Source organism: Lissotriton vulgaris, chromosome 9 (genome assembly GCF_964263255.1).
Source record: "Lissotriton vulgaris chromosome 9, aLisVul1.2, whole genome shotgun sequence".
NCBI classification, from domain to species: domain Eukaryota; kingdom Metazoa; phylum Chordata; class Amphibia; order Caudata; family Salamandridae; genus Lissotriton; species Lissotriton vulgaris.
This window is the reverse complement of record NC_141697.1, coordinates 554,240,390-554,255,681: the sequence shown is the minus strand read 5'-3', so window position 1 is coordinate 554,255,681 and position 15,292 is coordinate 554,240,390.

The window sequence follows — 15,292 nt, the reverse complement described above, 5'->3', positions numbered from 1 at the left end:
GTGTCTGTAATCCGGTTTGGAGATTACCTCACATGCCAGAGCGAGGAGATTAAAGATGCAGATGATAATAAAAAGCAGACCACGTATAGATCAAATTAAACATTTATGGGAATAAACTGTGTATTGCATACAATCCCCAGATTTTCAGGCCACCTATTCAGATATCAAACGTTGGATCCCTTTCATTTTACCTGTTTTCCTTTTTTTTTGGAACTTTCCGAAGTGCCAAATACATTGCTCCATCACTGACCTCATTGAAGCATCCAGTCAGATCCATTATTAAAGTAAAGTTACCCCGGTATTTGTAAAGCGCAAACTAATCACCCCTAAGGGTCTCAAGGCGCTGGGGAGATTAAGTGAGCCATTGCCCAGAGTCACATGATGCTAGGCTGAGCTGCCGGCAAGGATCGAACCGTAAACTCCGAGCTCTGGAGTCAGCCGCTCTGGCCGCTGTGCCACACCTCTCCTCTCCCTCTTAACTGAGATCCATTAGCAAGCAGCCCAGAACCTCTGGTGTAAAACTGCTCTGAAATCGTTCTCATGGTACACAAATCATTAAAAACACTAGGTTCTGAATATGACAAATAATTCTGACCTCTGTTTGCAAAATGGCTGGAGTAATGAGTGGTGCGAGAAAGTCCTCACTCTCGCAATTTACCACAGTGAAACATCAGTAGGTAAACATGCTCCGATATACAGGAGCAAAACAGCCAGTAAATACCAGGCCATATGGATTTTTGTTTGATACCCACCAAAATTGTCGTTATGTCTCATTTTGATAAGCAAATCGTGTCAATCGTGATGTCTATCATACCCATTAAATTCTGGGCTCTGGAGTATTGGATTTTAAGAGGTGCAATAAATAGCACACCACCCTTTGGAGTAGCCATAATCAGAAGTCTTAAGTAGGCAAGGGGTGAAACTGATAGAGAACGTGTTAGAAGGAGTGGTAGGTAAGGAGCAGGGTCACTTGCAGGCAGATTCAGATACATTACTGGCCTAAAGCTACTAATAACAATAGATCAGGAAAGGTGTTTCTTAACGCCCCCAAACATCAAGCTTTTCAAATAGGTTATTTACTTGACCCTTTACTTGAAACCACCCATTACTGGGACATTTATCATTCTATCGACATGAATTTATTACAATACTTAGTATTCTAGCACAACACGCACAAATAACTGAAATTCATGAGATCCAGAATTCAAAATCATTGTTCATATCGTTTCATTAATTAATTAATTAATTATGAAATAATCTTTGTTTACTCATTTTTTAAGAAGCTTTATGAATCATTTTACGTCACCAAGGCTGCTTCTAGAGCCGTGGAGTAGAAAGAAGAACACGCCCATAGAACGTCTTAGAATTTGAGTCCAGCCAGATGCGTCAAATAGGGCATGATCTGGGATTTTCGGTCACTACCATAAACATGTTAGACTTGACAGAAATCCTGTTTTAAAAAGTTTGGCTTTCAGGTTCTTTAAATTTTAGGAGATAAGCATCCTTTTGAAGACAGGGACCAAGTTTGTTCCAGATTTTTGGACCTTAGATCCCCCAAAGATCCATCTCTGTACTGTTATCTCTTAAGGGGAAGTTGGTGGATCATCTAGGCAGAGGAGTCATACCTGTTTTGGGATGTAGTCAGGAGGTTTTCCCCAGAATGCCTTATCTAAGTATCATTTATACACATTTGCCATTTTAATTGATGTAGATTCACAACGTGGGTCCTTGCTGAGGGAATTTTATAGGTTGACTGACTTCACCCCTATGTATCTGCAGGATACGCGAGTCCTTACCAATAATGGGAAATCAAGCTCTAATTGGAACTCCTGTCCCATATGTATATTAGGACTGGGTAAAAGGAATTCCTTTGCCAGACTTGCAGTTGGATGCAACAAACAATTCATTAAAAGAAGCAACAAAGAATATATTAAAAACTACAAATATGAAATCCCCTTCTTAATATTTCCTCTATCAACATGTATTGAAACACATACATATATTACCACAACTACTTCCTTATTAATGCAGTCTCTAGTCTAAAGTATCTGTATCAGATCTTAACTGTGTACTGTCCCTCTCAAACTTAAAATACCATTGGTTCAAGTATCTTTAGTCCTTCCATCTAATATTTGCAGATATTGTAAATACACACAAAAAATAACATTGCTCCCATGGTTTTGACCAGTCTTTGATATGATGACTGGTTAAATCAGGTCGTACAAGATCTTAAATTGAAATGCACTTGTTTTTTATTGAGGAGGTCACCACTGGTATGCATTGACACAACATACAAAAACCACACAAAAAGAGAGTATGAAACATGAAGTGTGTATCCATAAGTCCATATCATGAATCATAAGTCAAGTCCAAATAATTGGTTCCATGTTTTGAAAGCCTCACAGAACCCTCCTTCCTCTTAGCTTTCAGAGGAACAGATTCCAGCTCTAAGAAGTGACACATCAAAGTTAGCCACATGCTCATTGATGGTGAGAATTTACTCTTATGCCATCGAGCGATACATAGTCTGGCAATGATAATAGAAATTATTACATGGGTATATTTGCATTTGGGGCTTTAACATCAATACCAATATAATGGGTAGAACGCGTAATTCCACCTCCACGTGTAGCTCTTCAGATAGACAGCCTGCGATTTCACACTAAGGGCCAGATTATGACTTCCACGGTTGGACCGCTGCCAGGGGCCCTAAATGTGTTTGTCAAACGATGCCCAAAACTACTGTTTGAAATAGGGTAGGGTTATCCCCCCTCCTTCATGTGGTGGTAATTTCATATATTCAATTGCTCATCTAGCTCTCTGATAGCCAGAGATAGAGCTACCAATGCCGGAGCTGAGATGACTAAATAGAGAGTTAGGAACGAGCAGTGGAATCGTTCAAAATAAATACATCATTACATCATCCGATTAGAAGGATAGTAAGCAATGCCATAACCTCATATTAGAACTAGGTTTTATGAGCAGAGTCTCGTAATTAAGTGTAATGATATCTTTCGTATTGCTAGAAATCTCGATACCCAAATAGGTTGCCGAATTAGTGATTAAGTCATCTACAACAGCTGCGTCATAGTTCAGGATAATTTGAGTTTTATTGGCATTAAACTTATACCCATAGATTGGAGCCACTTCAAGGGCCTCCTGTTCAATATGTGGAATGTCAGAAATTGCATCTCCAGAATAAATTGCAACCATATCCATGTACACAGTAATGTGAACTTTAATTCCATTGATCTCAGTAGGTTGAAGGAGTTGTTTATTCACAAAATGAGATAAACAAAGATCCATTTAGATAATAAACAGTAATGGAGACATAGGACATTCTTGGCGGGTGCCCCAGCTAATAGCGAAAGGTTCCAATATATCTCCTCCAATTATGACTCTAACTCAGGGAGTTTTGATATAAATTCTGAGTGCCCTTTATTAAAACCCCTTCAATGCTTATGACGAGCCCAGCTCGCCATGAGGCACAGTGGAGCTGTGCTCATGACGAGCTGGGCTCGTCATAACGGCCGTGGCACTCCTACACGCAATAGATTCCCCGCCTGTGTAGGAGAATCAATCATTGGGTGGAGTCGTGACGAGCCCAGCTCGCCACGAGCACAGCTCCTCTGTGCCTCATGATGAGCTCGGCTCGTCCCGAGCACCGGCACGCTGCGGCCCCCCTCCCCGTGCCGGGAATTACCCCCATGGCAAAGGGGTTAAATTAGTACCAAACCCCCTACTACGCATCTAAGAGGATCATACTCACCGGCTTATGTATTTTATTTGCAGCATTGAAAGGTGCTATGGTGGGATTGGTATGTATAGTACTATTAGAACCAGGCTACAAAACCATGCTGCTGTTAATTAGCAACTGCTCAATAACTGCAGCCAATTTAGTTGCTTAGGTTTTGGAATACATTTTAGCATCAGCGTTCTATAGTGAAACAGGTCGGTATGATCCTCTACACATTTTTTGCTTCCCTTTCTTAAAAAAATAGTGATATTGACAGAGTTCCAAGATATCGTGTTGTTTTGTCCAAGATCTATATTCTTTATTATTTGTAGAAAGTAGTGCGCTAATATATCAAATGGAATATCAAATTCATCTGGGATCCCATCTTCCCCCGCCGCTTTGTCTGAAGATAGTGACCATATTCATTTCTTTAGTTCTATCAAAATATCTGCATCAAGCATGTTCACTTGATAGTTGTTCAAATGAGGTATTGTGACAGATCTTAAATAATCCACAAATGTGTCCCCTAATTGTTTAGATTCATCCCTGCCATGACATCTTATAAAATTCCCTAAATTGGTTTAAAAGATCCTACGGTTGGGTAAGGATTTTCCACTCACTGTCATTATGCTTGAAATAATGGCTGTTTTTAGGGTTTACTTAATTTCATAGGCCCAAATGTTGCTGACAGAGTCTCCATAATCATAATCGCCCCCCCCCCATCTTTGTCAAATAGAATATTCCTTTTTCGCTGCTGTTTGCACAATTCTATTCCTTCAATGCATCATATGAAAGAAGCACTCCTGCTGGGATCCAGGATCCCGCAGCATAACGGTCTGACACAGGGATATGCTGGCAGTGTTGCAGCGGCACCATAGAGCATATTCTGAGTTACCAAACCACCACTCTTTCCATGGTGGTGAGCCTGCTATGAAAAGGGTGGTGGTGGTGAGGCAAATAAGTGGGCCCTAATAGGGCCCCCCTGCTGCCTCTGGGCCTGCCCCCCTGGATTTGCAACCCCAGTTCCTGCATGGTGTGGCAAGTTTGCCACACCATGCAGGAAGGTGCAGTCAGCGCTCTAACAATGTCGGTCTGCATGTTAGACTCTACTATGAACCAGACAGACTGCCGCTGTCAGATCACAACAGCACCGCCCACCAGACCAGTATTTAACTCCTTAATCTGGTGGGTGGTAGCCCCACAGCTTTGGCGGTCCTACAGTGGACGGCGCATTGCACCTTCTGCTGTAGGACTACCAAAGTCTTAATCAGGCCCTTAACCATTCATGTTATGTTATGTTATGTTATGTTATAGGTTTTCATATAGCGCACGGCTGCCCCAGCAAAGGGGGGTCCCGGCGCTAAATCTTACTGATATCAATAAATTCAGTGCTAGTGAGTGTCCGAAGGGGCTATAGAACACTGCTTCTTTTGCTGTCATTAAATATCTATTTCTGGCCTTGCCCCTTCAACACTTTCTTCCGCCCTCCCCTAATTCACACCTTTTCTGAACTTAATAGCCTCTGCTTTAAAACGTGACTATATGATCTCACAAAAGGGTGGGAGGCTTGAAGTGCTAGTAAAACTGGAAATTTGAGTGCCATTGATTTCGAATTATAAAAGCAAAGCACTGAAAGTGCACACTTCTGAAAATAAGAGCTAACCTGTTGGTATCATACTGTTAGTATCATATTGAAATTCATATTAGATTATTTCTAAATGCTCAGAACAACGGTGCGAAAGAGTGGGGCCAGGTGGATCCCTCAAGCGAACATGTCCATCAAAAAACAAACAGCACCTGACAGGTTTATTTCAAGCGGCGAGTGAGGAATGACATCCTTCCTCGACTCTTTCAGTAGTTAATTAGAGCTCTGCGGAACAGTCCTGTAGTGTGAGCCCCTTGGGACTAAGATAGTGGTGTAAATACTTTTCGATCCTCTCCTTCTGCATTGAATCGCCCCTTGGGAGCTGGGATTGGGCCTGGCAGCTCTCCATCCATAATAACTTCGCCCAGCAACACTTTACCACTGGATGTATTTTAGCAGCGGAGACTCTGCGGTGCTTAGTACTGACAGGCTCAGAGAAAACTCCTGGCGGCTGCAGATTGCCACATTTACAGATACGTCAATCATTTCTAGAGCCCTTAATTAGGTTTATGTCCCCTGTGCCCAGCGCTCCTTCTTGTCCACTGGTCTGAAACATCTCGCAAACAGCTGCCTTTTTAGGTCCGGCTTGGAGGGGTAGCTTTCAGCTGGCCTGTTGTTACCTATCCTTTCTAATATACTTAAAGGGGGCTTTGGCTCCACCCAGAGGAGGAACACTCTATCGTCTGATTTTGGCTGTTTGGGGTATCATTGCGCTTTCATCGGAATGCATTAGGGACTATTTTGAACATGAAAACTACACTCAATTATCATGCTGTTTCTCCCTTTCAATCATATATCTCACATTTGCATTACATACAGAAAGCAATAATGTTTAGCTACTTATTCCCACCACTGGCAAAGCCAACCGGTCTTTAACTGCAAACCGAGATCTGTTGGCTTCACCAATATTTGTATCTGACAGATATTACCAAACTAATAGAAAATAAATATCTGGAATTGTTTCATACTAACCGGTTTCACAACTCTTGACTCTATGAAAAAAGCACAAAAAAGAAAAAAGAATTCTAATCATTCTGTGATGTCCTCTCTAAATTCCGGATATATTTATCACCTTTGACACTTCTTTGCATTATTCCGAGTTAAAAACTGCAGTCTTTATGTGTAGTAGACTCTTCTTTCTTTATTCTAATTTCCCTCCTTAGAGCATCCATTCTTGATACTTTGCAAAATGCCTTGAGGTGCTAAAAGTTTTCGCTTAAGATCACACACTGCAGGAACAGATTGGCACAGTCATGACCTGCTGTCAATTATCACGTCATAATTTCTCTGTATTCTAATGGGCATCAATCCTCCATCTCTGTGAGCTTTTGCTTGACCTCTTTGGCATTGTTAATATTTTCTTGTGTATGTCAGACAGTGGCAGCAGCTGCAAAACTCAAGTGGGGGCGGGGGAGGACAGGACATGGAAATTAGGGAAATATTTATAATTTTTAAAAACGTACCTGTTCCAAAGCTGTCGTCCACCTCGGTGCTCCTCTTCTCTACTGATGGTGTTCCAGCAGTCCCTGGGACGCCAGCACAGGCTCCCCACCCAATCCTGGCGCTGCTTTCAATAGCATGAGAGCAGTGCCAAGTTTGGTCTAAGCAGCTTGGTTTGCCGCTCAGACAGTGCCTTGGAGTCTGTGGTGTTTCCCCAACCCAGTTGTACGACACAGTGAGTTGGAGAAACCTAAGTGTGCATGATGATTTGGCCGGCCTAAGATGGCCGGCAAAACCGTCATGCGCACTTACAGTGTGCACTACTCCTCTCCTGCTGGCAGGCGACAACCAAGCCATGTCAGCCCAGACTTGGCTCACTCTAGAGGGAAAGGGGAAAATAAGATGATAATAAAACCAATTTATTATCAGTTTTTTTCCTGTTTCTTTCAGCTGGCTCTCCGGAGGGGTGAGGCGGCGTCCTCCACCATAATGGAGGAGCCGCTGCTGAATATCATTGTCATAAATAGCGTCTGACTTACATATTGTGACTTAAGCATCATTTACAAGATGATTTTTCCTTCAGGTGTAGATTTTCTTTTATTAAATCCTATTGAGTGATATTTTTGGAAATAATATTATGTCCAATATTATTGTGTTACCCCACTGTACCCCTAACCCCCAGATCACTGTTTCTAACTCTTCTGATAGACTAGGCGCGATAAGACAGCTGAATCAAGTCTAGTGTCTGGTGACAGGTTTTTTTTTACGCCCACCTATGGCTAATGTGTTTTTCTCTTTCAGATGATGGCTCGCAGGGTCCCTGCCAAAATCCAGCCAAGAATGTGGAAGTGATGTGGTGTCACTATCTGGTAGTATGTATCTTGTGAATTATTTGCTAATTGTTTTTTACCAGTTTTAATTCAAGTTGTGGCCAGAACACACTACTTAGCTGCTTTAGTGTATACTAACAAGAATAGATGAATTAGGCCTGGGGGTGACCCATGCACCAGCCTTATATCTATTTTAGCCGCCTTTTGAATTTGTGACTTTTGTTTGATTACTACTTTTAAACAGACCAACTTATGTGCCTTCTGATATGCCCAGTAAGCAAAAGAGTGGATCCACTAGTTCTTCTGAATTAATTCCTCTTGTGCCATCAAAAATATGCACATTTGTGACTCCACAAATGTTTGGTGTTCCGCATGGTTAATTTAGTTCCTCATCTTCGATATCTACTTCCTCATCTTGATCAACTGTAATACTAACTTTCGTGTTTTTGCAACACTCAGAATCCTTATTTCTAGTCCTTAGAAGATTGAAACGTAAGGTCAGTGACGCCATGTTCAGAATTACTCCTTTTCATTGAGTTGTCTCGTTTGCCTGTTGCACTTTTTCCGCCAATTCCTAATGGCATTAGGCAGAAGAGGAAATTCTCATGTGTCTAGGTATTTTTTGGGAAGGATTCAATATCAGAATAATTAAATGAGTGACTTTTTGAACGACGGGTAAGCTCCAAGGGGCACAAAACTATGCATTTCACCTCATTGTCGGTCTAAGAGAACTGACCACAGTACAAACGCACTAATTTATCTTGCCTGGCAGCTTAACAATCGAAGGGAGGAGTTCACACATCTTTGCCTTTGAAGGCTTTTCCCAGTCATGCTCCTTCTCCTTGTAGATTCTGAGTCTTACAAACCATCCAACTACCCACCAAAGGTCATCCGCTCTTAAACTATACTTGGTCCACCCAGCTCCATATAAATAGTTTGAATTAATTCCATGTCCGAGATGATGTGCACACAGTAGCGGTCGGCAGTAGGTGTTTCTATAGGGCGGTGACGTGGGCAGGAGGAGGGGCAGGGTGGGGGGAAATAATGTATGGATTACGGTAAGTAAACATTTAAATACATAAAACGAATCACCAAATGTGATGCAGTGCGCGCAACGAAATTCGTTTTATGTATTTAAATGTTTACTTACCTGTAAAACTCCGTAATCCATACATTATTTCCCCCCACCCTGCCCCTCCTCCTGCCCACGTCACCGCCCTATAGAAACACCTACTGCCGACCGCTACTGTGTGCACAGATAATTACAACACAGCTTTTGGTTTGAGAAATTGGCCTGGGGGTGGTGTACTCCTCTCCGTTCCCAGAGTTCCGGGGTGTTCCGCACTCCACGCAGCACGGGGAGTGCAGAGAACTCCAATCCGCCAAGTGCAGCAGAGTTTTTTCCCTGTTTGCAAATGGTAAGTTAGCGAGCGCAAGCTGCGGCTCGGACAGAATTTCTACCCGAGCGGCAGGAAGACCAGTGCGAACGGCAGTTCGCACTGCACTCCGCCACTTAAGGAATTCCGCTGTTTTTTTTTGTCACTTTGCGGACTTCCGCGTAACAAAACTCTGCGAACTGCGCCCGGGATGGCTATTCACTTGGCTGAAAGGATAAAGATGGAGGCAAATGCTTTGCATTTATATAGTGCTTACTACCCCTGACGAGGCGTCAATGCGCTTTTTCGGTGAGTGAATCTCTGTTGGTATTACAGTGGTCTATATGCAGTGGCTTTTCTTTAAATAACTTTGTATGAATGAAATTATAATTTTCTTTACATTCTGCAAGTAAGTGAAATATGTGGTCCTGACTGCTGTGCGTGTATTCAGAATTTCTGGCTTCTGTAGCTACTCGCATGAAAATCCTAAAGTATATTTACAAAAGTATGCACATTGCTTTAAAAAGACTAATTTGAGTAATGCATTATTTAAGTGGCTACGCCCTTAATTACATCGACCGCACCACTTCGAGAGACCCCGCTTTTTCATCCCACTTAAAACCGTGACCTATTCCTTGTAGCACCTTCCAACTGACACAGGAAGGTCTGTTAAAGGACGAGGTGAAATGTTGAAAATGGGGAACCCGAATGGAAAAGGATTACATCTTTCACAGTTGTACATCTACCACAGGAGCTTCGGACTTTCGGCCTCAATTTGGAAGTGAAACATTTTAACATGTTTTGATTCTTTCCTTGGATGCAATCGATTACGCAAAGTATGAAAAAGCCAAACCACAAAGTTAAAGTGCTTTCTAATGAAAAATGGATTGATGTTGCCTAAGGAAAGAAAGCAAGAAATGAAAACAGGTCCTTTATTCACTCACGTCTAACCTCTGCCTGCGACCCAGTGATGGCAGCCAGTGCTTTTTTCTGTCTTGTGCTAGCTAGTGAAATAAATACCACAGAAATGCCAAAGGGCAGGCGTGAATTGCCTGATGCAGTCGACTTCCAACTGTAGAAATAATCGCGCATGTACAGAAGGAATATGTGTAAGGGAAAAGCTAGAAAAAGAAGGGCAGCTCGAATTTTGCGTCCTGTATGTTTTTTAAAACCGTGTATATAGAAATGGGTTTTCCTGTTTTTACACAGATCAAAGAAACCTCGGCCTGCTGCTGTCAGACAATCCACAGCTATTATGTATGTGCCCTCTTCACAGTCTAAGGATCTATGGTAGGTCTGAAAGTTGAGGCTTGAGGGAGCGGCGCCAAAAGGCAAGTGTTTTGCACTTGTTGCGTGTGGAGTGCCAATTTAAGCTCCCACTATTGCACTGTAAGAAATTGCGTTGATGCTGGACTGGGGTGTGAGCCCTGGCCAAGCAACAGCCACAATCCTCGTCAGCGTGAAGCACAAGCCAACCCTAAATTAATTTGTGCTCAACCCTCTGGTAGCTTGGCACAGCGCAGTTAGGCTTAACTTAGAGGCAATGTGTAAAGTATTTGTGCAACACTTCAAATAGTAATAAAGGGAAAATGCCACACAAAAGATCCCACAAGTTTGAAAACTTGAATACTTTTTAATAAATAAAACAAGACCAAAGCAACAAAAGTTCAATCTTTAGAACCGGAGATATGCCCTTTTAACCCGTTAAGTGCTGCAGTCGGCCGTTGAACGTTCAGAGCAATACCTGACTAGTGCTGCGCATGTTCAATGGCCGACGAAGCCCCGTCCATTTTTTTAAACAGCTGCACTGCCGCGAAATCGTGGCAGCGGCCTACGGGTTAAAATATTCGGAGAAAATGGCATCAAAAAGCACAACTTGGCAACTGTTGATATCTAGTCGTGCCAGGCCAGGACAAAGTCACAAGTTCAGGATGACCGCAATAAACCATGGGCTGGCTACAGGGAGCCAGGTTGGTCTGCTAACCAAAGTGCCTTAAATATTAGTTTGCCAAGCATTGTGAGGATCTGTGCCGTAGATGCATTGCATAGTCGAAGCAATGCATCGGTTCCAAGGTGGAATGAGGCTTTGGTGCGAGGTCCTGCATCGTCATCGAGGATCCTGTTGATGAGACCCTGCATGCGAAGTCCAGTATCGAGGATACGTCAATCAGTCGAGGCGAGACATCGATTCCGAGGAGCTGATGTGGTTCTGAGGAGCTGTGAGGCTGCAAAGCGGAGTCTGGTGTAAATGTTGAGACGACCGTCGAGGATGAATGTGAGCTGAGGATGTGCTGCTAAGTGGTGGTTCCAATGGGCGATGATGCAATGTGGGTCCTGGCAACAGTTCTAATCTGCACAGTAGCAGCGATGTGTCAGTTCTGCCTTGGTTTGAGCCATGAAGCACAGGAGATGTGTTGGCCCCGTTGGATCTACAGAGGCTGGTAGAGCACCTTTAGCCCACTTCCAAGGGTCCAGGACTGGGGTGGTAGGGTAGACTAACAGATGGCATAGTCCTGGTGCAGGAGCAAGTTTGGTGGTAGCCTGTTGTGACGCTGAGGCTTTAGATTGCGAGGCTGGTCAACAACCCCTTGGAGTCACTTTGAGGTTCTGGGCTCAAAAGATGCAGGTCCAGTCCTTCTCATCCAAGCAGAAGGACACCAGACAGTATGTCAGCACAGCAGGGCAGCATTTCCTTCAGGGCAGTAGTCCAGCACTGGGGCAGTCCTTACAGCAGCACAGCTTCCCTTCGTCCTGGCAGGGTAATCACAGATCCAGAAGCGTACTGAAGAGTTGGTATGTGAGTCCAGTATGTATACCCTGTTGTGCCTTTCAATTGGGGAGAAGCTTCTAGAGGTAGGTCTTTGAAGCACACTGGTGCTGTGCCTACCTGGCCCTGGCTCCAGACTAACTACAGGGGGGCATGCAGCCCTTTGTGTGGAGGCAGGACACAGCCTATAAAAGTGTAAGTGGGATTGGGCCCAGCATAGCGGCCAAGGTTTCAGATTGCTATGTGTGACATTTTCATAATTTCATTGTAATTATGAGGGACATTTCAACTAAGCATGGGCTGAAAATTCGTTCCGCTTGCGGAATTTGCGGAATTTCTGTGATTTCGCGATCCGCTAAATCGCGGTAAAATCCGCGAATCAGTTGGGACGAATTTTCAGCCAAGCACTTACAGGGTTAAAGCAGCAGGTGCAAAAGTTGAAGCTAATTTTTTGTAACCTTTTACAAAAGGGTTACAAAGAAATTAACTTGAACTTGGACACCTGCTGCTGTAAGCCTGTAAGTGCTTCCTGGTGCCTCGTTGCCTACTTGTCACCATTCTCTGACCCTTAAAACAGGGTCAGAGAATAGTTACAAGTAGGCAATGAGGCGCCTGTCACGACAATTAAACCTCAACAGGAAGCACTGACGGATATAAAAACAAGCATTTGCAATGCAATAGGTCTCGCATTAGGAAAGTTTGAGCTACTGGTCTTGTAAATGACAATTTTTTTTATTTATGTGTTGGTTTTGAAAATAGCTAAATTAATAGCTTTGTCATTTACAATGCCAATAGTTATAACTTTCGCAAATGTGACACCTATAGCATTTGTAATGCAACATGTTTTGTATTTACGTGACTTAGCTGTATTGATATTACAAATTACAATGACTTTTAACATTTTTAAATAATTAATACTAAAATAAAAGTGATTTTAATTTATAATGGCAATAGCTTAAACTTTTGTAAGTAACTTTTTTTAAGATTATGTTCAGTGTATTTTATGTGACGAAAATCCAAGAACAGAAGTGAAATATTAACATCTTTTTGTGACATTTGTAATAAAGTTTGAAACATTGAGAGAACATATTTGAACCAGTTGTTGTTGAATGGTTGCGCACATTGATGCTGGAGTGGCGCTGAGTGGTGCTGTGGTGTTGCTGAGTGGTGCTGTGGTGATGCTGGGTGGTGCTGTGGTGGTGCTGAGTGATACTGGGATGGTGCTGAGTGATGCTGGGGTGGTGCTGAGTGGTGCTGTGGTGGTGCTGAGTGATGCTGTGGTGGTGCTGAGTGATGCTGTGGTGGTGCTGAGTGGTGCTGTTGTGGTGCTAAGTGATAATGTGGTGGCACTGAGTGATGCTGTGGTGGCGCTGAGTGATGCTGTGGTGCCTCTGAGTGGTGCTGTGGTGGTGCTGAGTGATAATGTGGTGGTGCTGAGTGATGCTGGGGTAGCGCTGAGTGATGATGTGGTGATGCAGAGGGCAGAAAGGCACAAAAAGCAGTCTTACAAAGGGCAGAAGGGCAGAAAAACAAGGGAAAAACGAGTCTAACAGAGGTCAGAAGGGCACAAAAAACCAGTCTAACAGAGGACAGAAGGGCAGAAAAACAAGGGAAAAACGAGTCTAACAGAGGGCAGAAAGGGGACAAAAAACTAGTCTAACGGGGCAGAAAGGCACAAAAACGAGTCTAACAGAGGGCAGAAGGGCACAAAAAACAAGGGAAAACGAGTCTAACAGAGGGCAGAAGGGCACAAAAACAAGGGAAATACGAGTCTAACAGAGGGCAGAAGGGCACAAAAAACGAGTCTAACAGGGGGCAGAACGAATCCCGCCCTGCGTGTTTGTCCACGAAGATGCCACCTTTTTGTGCAATACCTCTACTCAACTGGAGTACTTTCTACTGTCTAATCAGTAAGTGCTCCCTCGTTGGCTAAATGTATAGGGGCAGATTTACAATAGCTGGCACATCCCCAGGGATGCAACAGTTATTGTGCGCCGCAGCTCCGCCACCCATGGTGCGCCGCATTTACAATGCGGAGCACCATGTGGCAAAAACGGCACAGATGCGTCACGCATCTGTGCCGTAAAAGCAGCGCATTGCTGGAGCTGCGTCGAGCTTGCGACGCAGCTCAAGCAATGCTCTGGGGGGCTCTATCTCCCCAATGTTGCATCAAGCCTTGCACCTAGCAGGCGCAGGGTTTTGACGCAGCATTGGCCTAAAAGTGACTGAGTGAATTCTTGTAGATTTCACTCAGGAACTTTATAGGATGCGTTCCTGCGCAGGAACGCCCTCCCCTGCGCTGGAAGGTCTCCTGATGGCGCAGAGCTTTACAACGTGACGCATCTCTCAGATGCGTCACGTTGTTAATACCCAGCACCATGGCGCATCTTTTGTGCTGCCGCTGCGTCACAAAAGGTCTCGGTAGAGGGTGGGAGTGGTGAACCAGAGGGTGGCAGTGATGAACCAGAGGGTGAAAGTGATGAACCAGATGGTGGCATGATGAACCAGAGGGTGACAGTGATGAACCAGAGGGTGGCAGGGGTGAACCAGAGGGTGACAGTGCTGAACCAGAGGGTGGCAGTGCTGAACCAGAGGGTGGCAGGGGTGAACCAGAGGGTGGCAGTGATGAACCAGATGGTGGCAGGGGTGAACCAGAGGGGGGCAGTGGTGAACCAGAGGGTGGCATGGGTGAACCAGAGGGTGGCAGTGGTGAACCAGAGTCGCAGTGGTGAACCAGAGGGTGGCAGTGGTGAACCAGAGGGTGGCAGGGGTGAACCAGAGGTGCTGTGATGAACCAGAGGGTGGCAGTTGTGAACCAGAGGGTGGCAGTGGTGAACCAGAGGGTGCCGGTGCTGTACCAGAGGGTGGCAGGGGTGAACCAGAGGGTGCTGTGGTGAACCAGAGGGTGGCAGTGGTGAACCAGAGGGTGGCAGGGGTGAACCAGAGGGTGGCAGTGGTGAACCAGAGGGTGGCAGGGGTGAACCAGAGGATGGCAGTGGTGAACCAGAGGGTGGCATGGGTGAACCAGAGGGTGGCAGTGGTGAACCAGAGAGTCACAGTGGTGAACCAGAGGGTGGCATGGGTGAACCAGAGGGTGGCAGTGGTGAACCAGAGAGTCGCAGTGGTGAACCAGAGGGTGGCAGTGGTGAACCAGAGGGTGGCAGTGATGAACCAGATGGTGGCAGGGGTGAACCAGAGGGTGGCAGTGGTGAACCAGAGGGTGGCATGGGTGAACCAGAGGGTGGCAGTGGTGAACCAGAGAGTCGCAGTGGTGAACCAGAGGGTGGCAGTGGTGAACCAGAGGGTGGCAGTCGTGATCCAGAGGGTGGCAGTGGTGAACCAGAGGGTGACGGTGCTGTACCAGAGGGTGGCAGGGGTGAACCAGAGGGTGCTGTGATGAACCAGAGGGTGGCAGTGGTGAACCAGAGGGTGGCAGGGGTGAACCAGAGGGTTGCAGTGGAGAACCAGAGGGTGGCAGGGGTGAACCAGAGGATGGCA